The sequence below is a fragment of the Arvicola amphibius genome, chromosome 12 (genome assembly GCF_903992535.2).
Source record: "Arvicola amphibius chromosome 12, mArvAmp1.2, whole genome shotgun sequence".
Lineage (NCBI taxonomy): Eukaryota > Metazoa > Chordata > Mammalia > Rodentia > Cricetidae > Arvicola > Arvicola amphibius.
The window spans coordinates 49733236-49742991 of NC_052058.2; the positions used below are offsets into that span (position 1 = coordinate 49733236).

At 41.9% G+C, this 9756-nt stretch overlaps 1 protein-coding gene and 1 pseudogene across 3 annotated transcripts in view; one reads left to right on the forward strand and one right to left on the reverse strand.

The window, feature by feature from the left end:
• Positions 1-9756, forward strand: part of Fhit (fragile histidine triad diadenosine triphosphatase) — a 1447725-nt gene that overhangs the window by 792062 nt on the left and 645907 nt on the right. The gene's annotated exons all lie outside the window — the stretch shown is intronic.
• On the reverse strand, positions 468-955 carry LOC119827652 (annotated as a pseudogene).

Sequence of the window (9756 nt, forward strand, 5' to 3'; positions counted from 1 at the left end):
CCTGTACCGTGTGTGTGCATGTTGGGTGGTGCAGCTGCACACATGCCACACTCCTCTTCACCTGCATTCAGACATTCCTCTCTTTCCTTGAACTCACTGGTTGGCTCGTCCTGCCTTCCAAGCTGCCAATTCTCTCTTCTGCATGACTGTGTCTGCTATAATAATTTCTTTCTGAATTTTATTTCTGCCCTCTTACCATATTCTCCAGTTGTGGAATATCTCTTTGGTCCTTTACCATACTTCCTATTTTATTATCAGATTTATAATTTTATAACTGTATTATTTTCTTGCTTTCATTTTACTTTCCATTTTTTTATAATTCCCTGTAAAGATGGGATTGCTTACAAGCCTGACTTCTGGGGGCCCTTTTCTTCTTACCCCTCTCTCTTTCATCCTTTCTTCCTTCCTGTTTTTTTTTTTTAAATAAGAGCTCTTTTTTTAAAAAAAATATTTTCTCTTGTTGCCCCTTAACAAGCTGGGCATTCCACTGCACAACTGCTGGTGTCACCTATGATGTCACAAGGATGGCAGCTACCCACATTGCACACCACAGGCTGTTCAGTAGTCGGGATCTCCTTAATGGTTCCAGAAAGCTCTCTGGTTCGAGACTGGTGCCACATCTGCTGGGCAATGTTGACAATCTCATCAAAAGTGATACTCCTCAGTGCTCAATGTTCTTCTGCCTCTTTTTGTCTCTTGGTGGCTCCTTGAGGGCTCTGATGATCAGGCAGAGGGCACCACCTCATCTGGCCCTGTCTGCTTTGAGTAGCCAGTGTCGGTGTGATCAGACCTTTCCAACAGCGGTTGCCTTGGCAATGTTATCACTAACTTTTTTTGGAGGCAGACCTTGACCTATCTTGGGGGCCAAGGCAGATGTGGCATGAACCTCGCCTTGAGTGCACCTCAGGTAAATGACTTTGATCTCATTGGGGACTTTGATCTCATCAGGTGTCATGGTAGAGGCTTCTGAGTCAGATGAGTCCAGATTTGGGATGGCAGAAGACAGTTGCACTATTGCCTCCCCAGAACCAAAGGCCAACAAGCCAGAGAGCTTTGCAAACCTGCTGTGCTACAAAGCTATTGCGTTTCTACCATTGATTTCCCACTGGTTGGAATTATTAGGAGTTAAAATGGCATTTTTGCTGTTATTTGTTCATTTTGTTATTGTTGAAATTTCCTACAGTTTTAAGTTAGATTTAGAAGCTTGCTTCATTTTCAATGCTCTTTAATCTGTTAAACTCATGGATTATCTCAGCTTGTTTTGAAACATAGTGAATATTTTTATAGTCTTTTATATATACATTGAGAAGATTAGTTGGCAAAACAGAAGTTTAAGTATTGTATAGGACTGTCAAGGGTTACTAAACACATTGCTTTGTTGCGAAACTGGACATTTTATATTACTAATATATTTTGGTGTTAATATATTGCTTATTTATTTTAATTGTGAAATAACTCGTTTTCTGAAAGATGGCTGTCATAATACATATATATGATTTCTAATATATTATACGTCATTATATATATATATATCTGTAATTTTTTCAAGTCCATGCTCTGACAATAGGAATTGATCTCTCTGAGGTCAGATGCCAGAGGGTAGAACTGAATCAATATTAAAGTCATATAGTTGTTCCAATTTTCCAATTTATATAGTATCTGTAACACCATTAGATCTCAGGAAATGCCATATTGATAAACAGATGATCATTGGCCCAGATGACCGACCTTCACTTCCTGTTATCAGTTGTCTCTCATCTCAACCCAGACTCTTTCTTCTCCCCCTGGCTTGCCTGACTTCATCTCTTTTATGTTCCATCCCATTGTGGCTTTCCCTGGAATCATTTCCCCCTTTACCGCCTTTGATCCTTAAAGATTTTCAAATGTTCTTCTTTTTATGTATCCTGATCCATTGAATTTTACATGCAGTGGACTTGTAGGCTACGTATTTCCTATCAGATGCTGCTGCCTTTTTAATACAGCAGGCGAGGACAGGCTGAGAATTGCAGAAGTAGTTTGAAGATGGAACTTATCTGAAATCAAATGCTCAGGTCTGGGCATTTTAAAATAAGTTTGCCTTCATTTTTTTTTAGCTCTTTCTCAATGGAGAAACTGCTGCAAGTTGAGAACATGTCTAAGATGCTTCGTTGACTTGAACACAACGGCTTAGCGTGTAACCAAGTTAGGCTGATTTGAAGTGAATGTTTCTAGAATAAATGCGCAGGGTACTGCAGGGAGACACCATGAAAATGACTTGAGGAAAGATCCTTTAGTTCTGACTGGAATGATGCACGTGCTGTCATTGTTTGTCCCTTTGTTTTGCCTAGGACTCATATTTGAGAGTTGAAGACTAACTCACAGCAGGTTCAGCAGGTCTCAGGACTGCTTCTGTGGAACTCTTCACTTCCTGCCAATCAAAAACTCACCAAGGGAAAGAGAAATGTAGGGGTGATATTTCATAAATGTAGGTGCTTATGTATATATATATACACATACATATATACATACATATATGTATATATATGTATATATGTTTATATATATTTATATGTGTAATGGAATATTATCTAAACTTGACAGTTTTTCTTACCTCAGAAATTATAGGGGTCATCTAAGTTTCAGTGCAGAAACATTTGAAGGGACTTTCTTCAAAAGGAGGAATCACTTGCTGGTCTTTTGGGTAAACTGGCATGTAGGGTTTAGAAGGAGCAGTGACATCCTTTTAAAAGCTCAAATTTTGGGTTTCCTCAGTGCAATGTTCGCCAGAGTCAGTAATTAAAATGTAAAGTGAGTAAGTAGTTAAATAAAAGAGAGATAGGCTCCAAATTTTTTCAGTGGTGGGGTTTTAATAGTAATCTGGTGTTTCACCAGTGATAAAGAGATAGAAAGAAAGGAAGCATGGCAGGGATGGAGGGAAGGAAGGAGAGAAGAAGAGAGAGAGGAAAAAAGGAAGGAAGAAAGGAAATTGGTTGTTGATCTAGCATCAACTAACGGGACAGGACAGTGATATTTGTGGTGTTTGGGGATGGACAGCAAGCAGGATAGGCTGGAAGCTATCAACAGGAATGTGTTCCTAACAGCCTTCTGAGGACACCATCATTTAAACTACCTCTCAGCTCTTTTTGCTCTTTCGGATATTCTAATAAAGAATCTGGAGAGAGAGAGAGAGAGAGAGAGAGAGAGAGAGAGAGAGAGAGAGAGAGAGAGAGAGAGAGAGAGAGAGAGAGAGGGGAGAGAGAGAATTCAGTTGGCTTAAACTGGGAAATACACTGGGTCTTGCCTGGGATACATCTTAACCAAGTAGTTGCTAACAACAGAGAAAAAGATTTTTGGATACTTCCATGAGAAAGTGTGAGCGGTGTAGCGTGGGCACTGGACACAAGTTCACAAGTGTGCACTTGCACACCTTTCTCAAGAACCGGCCTCCTCTACAGTATCAAACAGTGATTGTGAATTGAAAGCTCATATTGAAATTGATCTTGATGTGGAAATGATTGGCTCGGTGCATAAAACATCCAGTAAAAGCAAATGATAAAGAAAGGAAGCTAGGAAAGAAAATTGATTTATTTGAAGTTGTGTGTCTCTTTTTCACTTTCCTCCGAGCTATAGGACAGAATTAGTGGCAGCTCTGGCTCCAGCAGTCTGCCCGGGCTGCAGTAATATGTTTCAGGCATGCTCTGTTTGATCGCAGTTTTATATGAAGAGGAGGATAAAACGTGTTTGAGTTTGCATATAACACCACCTGGTTCGTACAATCAGGAGCTTTTTAGACGAAAGCATTAACAAGATAAAAGGACCTTAATTTGTTGGTGTCGCATTATGCCATGGCATATGCTTTTTATATCTTTTTATATGCTTTCTTTCTGCATCTGTTTAATAAACTGCAATATATCAGTGTTTGTCTTTCCTGAGCACATCCTGAGTACCCAAGCATGTGCAATAATAACATTTAGCCCAGTATCTGACATCTGTAGTATGTTTGGGTTATTGTTAGCTCTGCTTATGAAATGACAGTTACAAATGACTGGTGCTTACTATGAGCCAGTCTTGGTAGGTCTTGTGTTTGCTGTCTCAAGTCTCACCATTTAACACCCACAGCAATGCCAACTGTTGTTGCCGTTATTTCTAGGGCTGGAGTGGTAAAAGTGTCATCTTTGACTAGAGACAGCTGAGATCAGTCTAGACGAGAGTCTTTCCACCTTTACACTCTTGATTATCTCGGGAGGCTTGCCTAGGTATGGTTTGGCACCATCTTGGGCCTCTACTTAGTTTATATAAATGCCATTTTTTCCCACTCTGACAGTAAAAATTGTTTCCAAAGATTAGTAGATATACCTGTGAGGATGAGGCTGGAGATGGGGAAAATTGGCCTACTTAGTTGTATGTACACACACACACACACACACACACACACACACACACACACACGTGGGGTGGGGTTACACCCATGGATTTGGGCCTCAGACTTAGTGAAAAAAAGAAACAAGGCTAAGTGCCCACGTTGATCTGTCTCTACTTCCAGACTAGAAAGTCATGTGAGCAGCCATTCATGTTCCTACCACCATGCTTCCCCTGCCATCAGTCTGTGAGCCAGAATAATCCCTCCCGTCATTCCTTAGGTTGATTGTGTAAGGCATTGTGTTCTATCAGTAAGAAGTATATATAACACAGTCCCGTACATTTAACAAAAGAGCTCTTGCACTCAACAACTCTCTGAGGGCTGCTCCCAAGTCTTCCTAAAAGCCCTCCAGCACTCGGGTACTGGCAATGCAGAGCAAAAGACCTGGCCTTAGCACAGTGAAGCCCAGTTCCTGTCGCAGTCACACAGAAAGGCTTTGTGATACTGTTTTACTACAAAGAGCTGTTTGTGAAAGTCAAATATAGGAACATCAGAGTCAGCTAAAGGAGAGCCACCAATGGTTTAATTATTGTCTTAAAAAGTAATTGTCGCTGGGCGGTGGTGGCGCACGCCTTTAATCCCAGCACTCGGGAGGCAGAGGCAGGCGGATCTCTGTGAGTTCGAGACCAGCCTGGTCTACAAGAGCTAGTTCCAGGACAGGCTCCAAAGCCACAGAGAAACCCTGTCTCGAAAAACCAAAAAAAAAAAAAAAAAAAAAAAAAAAAAAAAAAAAAAGTAATTGTCATTTTTTTTCTATGCCAGGAAGTGTTGTAGGAGGGGGCTGCTTGTTGTTCCCGTCCACCCAGCCACAAAATAATCACACTGTATTACTTGCAATACTGTTTGGCCAATAGCTTAAGCATATTTCTGGCTAATTCATAAACTAACCCATCTCTATTAATCTGTATATCACCATGTGGCAGTGGCTTACTAGATAATGTTCCCAGCATCTGTCTCAGGCAGAGGATCCATGGCTTCTCTGTGACTCCGCCCTTCTTTCTCAGCATTCAGCCTAGCTTTCTCTGCTTACCTAAGTTCTGCCTTGCTATAGGTTCAAAGTAGCTTCTTTATTCATTAATGGTAACCACAGCACACAGAGGGGACTCCCACAAAAAGGAAGTGGATCTTGGGTTCTCCCATATCATCACACAACTTAAAATTAGTACTTGGGGACCAACAGCGATGAGTTCCTTTTTTCCCCAACCTTAAAAATGTGCATATTTATGGTTGGTTGTTTATGCTGTGAACACCATAAATTCTTAAGATTAAGACTGGAAATTATGAATTGGTTTTGTTGTTGTAAGGACTTGTCATGTGCTGAAGGGTGTGTTGCTTGGTAAACAATTTCAACTTTATGACTGCTGGGATTTTTGGTGTTGCCCCTGGAGCTCTGAGTTTGGTCATCATTTCTTTCTTACGTAGAGTTTAACAATTTAAGTTGCTCTCCTATAATATTTGAGAAATAGACCCAAATGAGCCCTGTTCTGTTTTATTTTCTTTATCAGAAGAAATATTTATCTAAGATACCTTTTTTTTTTTTTAAAAAAAATGTGGTAAACTGGGGTAGTGTAAAATACTTTTAATTCAATTTAATACTTTTAATTTAAATTTAATTTTATTGATTTTTATGCATTTAATATCCTTGAATAGGCAGATTTCTAGTAAACATTTTTTAGATAGAAGTTTTTCTTTAAAGAATCACCTGCCACCATGTGGATCTATCAGCATAATCCTTTGCCCTTGCTCCAGAGTCCTCTGCACCTCTACTTTTACCATAGCGTCTGAAGGAGTGGCAGAGTACCCGTGCTCTTGGTGGCCCCGTCACAGAGGCACGCATCTTTCCCCAGCCCTGTCGTCAGGTGATTCTCTGCAATGGACATTAATTGCCTCAGAGGTCAGGGTCTGTGAAAAGAAATCCAGGCAGCTCCAGGTTGTGAGACAAGTTTTTAAAACCACCACTCTTGAAGCTGCCCGAAGATCAACCTTCTCACAGTTTTTCTGTGGCTATCATTCTGCTTTCTCACACTGGTCACTTCAATGCTTCTTTTCCCATCTTTGTCTGCCTCGGCTTTTGTTTCGAAAGGATGTAAGTACCTCTTGAGGAAGTCCTAAGTGGCTGGCTCCCATTACGCTCTCTGCAGATGAGAGCGATTCCTTTGTGTGCGGACGCAGGAATCCTCTCCAAACCATTGACGGTATTGTAGATGACTGCAGCATCAGAGCAGAATTCTGGGATGAGCATCCCTAAACAAAAGTGGTCCTTGAAAGTGGGTAATTGTTCCACGTATTGATACAACAGTGGGTGACATTTGCCAAGACACTGGGCCACAGAGCCTTTCTCTTCATTCCACCGACTGAACATCCTCTCCGGACCACGTACCATGCTTCTTAGCCTCTTTAGTTCTCAGGGCTCATGCTATTTTATTAAAGGTAAAACACTGTCACTTCTGAACCAAGGGTTTTGTTCTGAAATTTCGGTAATTTGAAGACAGGAATCTGTCAGACATATGTTTCATAATGTCTAGGAACAGGGATTTGGTGGGTGGGGCAAATTGTTAATCACTTTTACAAACAAAGCTGGTTTTCTTTTCCCCCATCTTAGCCGGTAGGGGACTTTGGCAGTTTGTAGAATTGATGTTCTCTTTAAGGGACACCATCTGCCCAAATGGAATAGTTCTGCCAGAGATAGTAGCTATACTTAATATTTATAACGCTGAATATCGTGGCCAAAAAATTTGAGCAAGTTAAATGGAGGCCGCAGGGGAGCCTGACCAGACGGTCGTGTTGTACTTTACCTCATGTGTGACTTCTGTCACACGTGTGCTCTTTGGAAAACTTCCTTTCCTTTTTGCAACCGATGGCAAGTTATTCTTAGATTTCCATTGGAAAACAAAGCCCACGAGTGACAAGACCAGATGCACTTTTGCACTGTTGTGAATACAGCCTGATGTGGGTGTCCAGAGATCTTCTGTTTCCTTTGAAAAGCCTTCTTTAAGTAGAATGCAAGATGATAAAGACGAGGAGCTAGGAGGAGTTGGAGTGATGTGGGAAACAATAGCTCCTTAATAAGAGTCTTAGTAATCAGGAGGTATTTGTGTCTGCAGCGAGGGACGGGGAAGTGACAGACTGACCATTCTGAAGGTTGCCGTCATCGTGGACTGGCACATTTCTAATTATACATGAAATGAAAGGCTTCGGAGAAGAAATGGCCCGCACCATTCAGCCACTTGAATATCTGATTGAGGCCAGAAAACACTGACGACCAATCTGTGGCATTGTGCTTATCTAAACTCATTTTTCAAGACTCATTTGAGATCTTTTCTACTTATCATTTTCTTTTGTCTTTTCTATCCATCTACCTTTGTATGCAAATTCCTGATTTAGCAGGGAAGGTCTTGTTGGGAAACACAGTGCAAAGGATTTAGGAGAAGGTATTTTTATTAGTAAAGGGGGTGTTATTTACTCTTGTTTTATTTGTGCAGTGGTAGAAGGCTTCATCCTTGCTGAGCAAATGGTCCACCCCAGAGTCACACCCTCAACCCAGCTGAAGATTCAGAAAGTCTGAGCAGGGAGAAGAGCGCAGAAACTGGGGAGAAACACTGGAGACTAGTGTGTAGGGAAGCCAGGCCTACCCATCTGGAACCCGGAGACCAGAAAGTCAGGAAAGCCACTCAAAGGTTGACATTCACTACAGGGTTCCAAGAAGGTCATGGAAAAGGGGTGTTCCCTCTCCATTTCCTTCCTGCCCCCATCTTCTTGCTGAGGACCCCCATGGCCTGAACCCAGCCACACACCCGAGGAAAAGTGAGGCTGGAAAGCTGAAGTAAGTGGTTGTCGTGAGGTTGGATGTGGTGATGCCATGTGGTCGCTCCCACATGGGAAGATGAGGCAGGAGGATTATAAATTTCAGGCTTGCCTGAGGTATACATTCAAATTCTGTTTCTAGAGAAATAAAATATTTAGCTAGCGTCAACAGAAAAACAGTATAACCATTTAATGTAAAAATCTTTGCTGGCTTTAACTAACTTCCAATCTTTGAATCACCCCTCCTTCATTGTATCAAACAGGAAGGTTATCAAGGCCCAAAGCAGAAACAATTGGTTTATCCTCAAGAAACGTCTGAAAAAAAGCAGAAAATAATTTAAATATTATTGCTCATTTCAAAGCTCCTTCCTCCTATGGGGTAGGCCGTGTGATAACAGGAAAAAATAATGTATTCCTTAGAGTTCGATGACTCTGGTTCCTTATCCTTAGGCCTGGCCTGCTGGAAACCTGGCTTCTCCTATTTCTAATATACCCTTAGGTCAAGTATTTCCAGGTTAGCTGCACCCCTACAGGGGACCTCAGCACGAGTCAGTCAGTCCATTTTGATTTTACCCCATACTTATATGGAGTCTAGTGCAGGAGCTTAATCCAAAGCTCTGTCCTGGTAAATCTCTAAAGAGTGCAACACACATTTGGCCTCAAAACCCAGCACACCTGCCTTTCATGTACACAGAACCAGGAGGGAAATCACTTACCTACTGCACATGTGTATTTGATCAAACTTGTATTTGATCGCAACCTACAGCATCGAGGGATTCACTAAATGTGGTTTCAGGCAAGGTGGAAAGAACTACAACAGGGTATATCCTTAGCCGTGCTTAGATCCTTTGAATCTTGTACTAGCAAGAGCCTCCTGAATCTGGTGCTCAGGGCAGGCAGGTCACGGGAATGATTGCATTGATCTGGTGACAGGCGGCAGAATGTGGAACAGGCTGGGAACTGTTTAACCCTGGCTCTCTGTAAAGCAGGTGGTTGCTATGCAGCCAGGGGAATCTAGGCCTAATCTCTCTCTCTCTAGTCCCCCACCTTTCTTCCTCTCTCCTCTTCTACCCTCCATTCTCCTCTCACCAAATAAGCATTCCTCTTTTTTGTGTGTTTTTCTTAATGGAAAATGAATTCCTCTCATGTTAAATGTCCACAGCTAGTGCTTTTTAGAGACTCACTTTGGTTCACTGCTCTCACGGAGCTGAGACTCCCAAGCTTATCTGTCCCCCTGCCTCTCTTTGTAACAGATCGTTTTGTGGTGGTGGTGGTGGTTACTGTCTTTTGTTTGTTTGTTCTTTGGTTTTGGTGGTATGAAAATAGCAGAGGGTAATTTCATGGCTGTTAATAACCCTTTCTACAGGAGTGGTCCTCATGCCCTGTGCTTGGCCAGTCTCCTGTGCAGATTGTGTTGCCAGGGTTCTCTGTCCCCTGCCTCTGTCCACAGTCTTTCCATCTCCTCTCTTCCATACGCCCCCATGGTAGCTGTCCCCCATCCATTCCCTGACCCAACATTTAAAGACCATGCTTAAATTCCCATCCTGTTGAAT